The sequence below is a fragment of the Sphaeroforma arctica genome (genome assembly GCF_001186125.1).
Source record: "Sphaeroforma arctica JP610 unplaced genomic scaffold supercont1.1806, whole genome shotgun sequence".
Classification (NCBI taxonomy): Eukaryota; class Ichthyosporea; order Ichthyophonida; genus Sphaeroforma; species Sphaeroforma arctica.
The window spans coordinates 1-1,212 of NW_014038752.1; positions in this window are offsets into that span (position 1 = coordinate 1).

Below are 1,212 nucleotides of genomic sequence, written 5' to 3' on the forward strand. Positions count from 1 at the left end.
TATATATATAGAAAGAGATAGTGGGTCAGAGAGATAAAGCACGCAAAAGAAGGTATTGCCTGACTTTGTGCTACACAATAGTGAAAATGCCATTATGCAACGGAGCACACAACCGGACACTGCAGTGCATCCTTCGCGTAGTCACGTTGTTGCAAATGCTCCAAGAACAGATATAGACACAGGAAGGTAGAGCCTGTCACGCCTACAACCGTATAAAGTATTAAAGGTGTGCTAGCAATAGTTTGATCGCATACCCCATGCAGCTGCATAATACTGACAAGCAGTTCCTGAAGCCGAGCCCATCGTTCGACGTACTGCTCGTCTGTTATCTTTTTCGGTAGTAAGCGCATGGTGAAATCCCTTAGACTCACTTGTAACTGGCCTGAGTGGATCAAATACTAGACTCGCCTAATATGCCCAATTTTATGAGTCTTTGCTTATATGATCTGCACGATATGTGTATGTACGTATATCCTTAACACGTTCCGGGTTGTGTCTAATTTATGATACAGGATACAACCAATCCAATCGAATCGAAGCAGCACTCGGCAGCGGCTTCTAGCATCTGTTATGCGAAAATGCAAGCACTTATTGAGACTGAGCCTGCATTGCTGTCAACCTACCACGCAGTTTTGGCGTATTGATTTGCCCCTTAGACAATCATATAGGTATACTTGTTGTGGCTTCTTTCTCTCTCTCTCGAGTAGTAGTAGAGTGAGTGAGTGACAGATGATAAATAATTAAAATTGTGTCGCGTACGTTTTGACATCTTTATTTTCTTTATCTCTCGCAAATCTTTCCGGCGTCGCCCAAAATTTCAGAGCGGATCCATCAAGTATATTCGCCTATTTACTTACTACAATAGGTATCCATTCACAGATACACGGGTGCTCACGCCAATGCAGATACGTAGTCGACTGTTACCTTTATCTCGAAAAAATTTCTTCTTGTCGCCAGTACTTTAATTATATTTTGAACGTATATTGCACTACGCCAATGCAGATACGTAGTTGATTTGTTTCCTTTATCTCGAAAACCTGTCTGCTTGTAGCCAGTAGTTTAATTACATATTAAACATATATACGGTAGTAAACCTATAGATGCATGTGGACTATGACAGTGCAGCTATAAACTCATAAAACCAAAAATATTGTGCATAGTCTTCTAAAACTGAACAACAATTATGGGTTTGCCCGTATATTTGCAATTGTA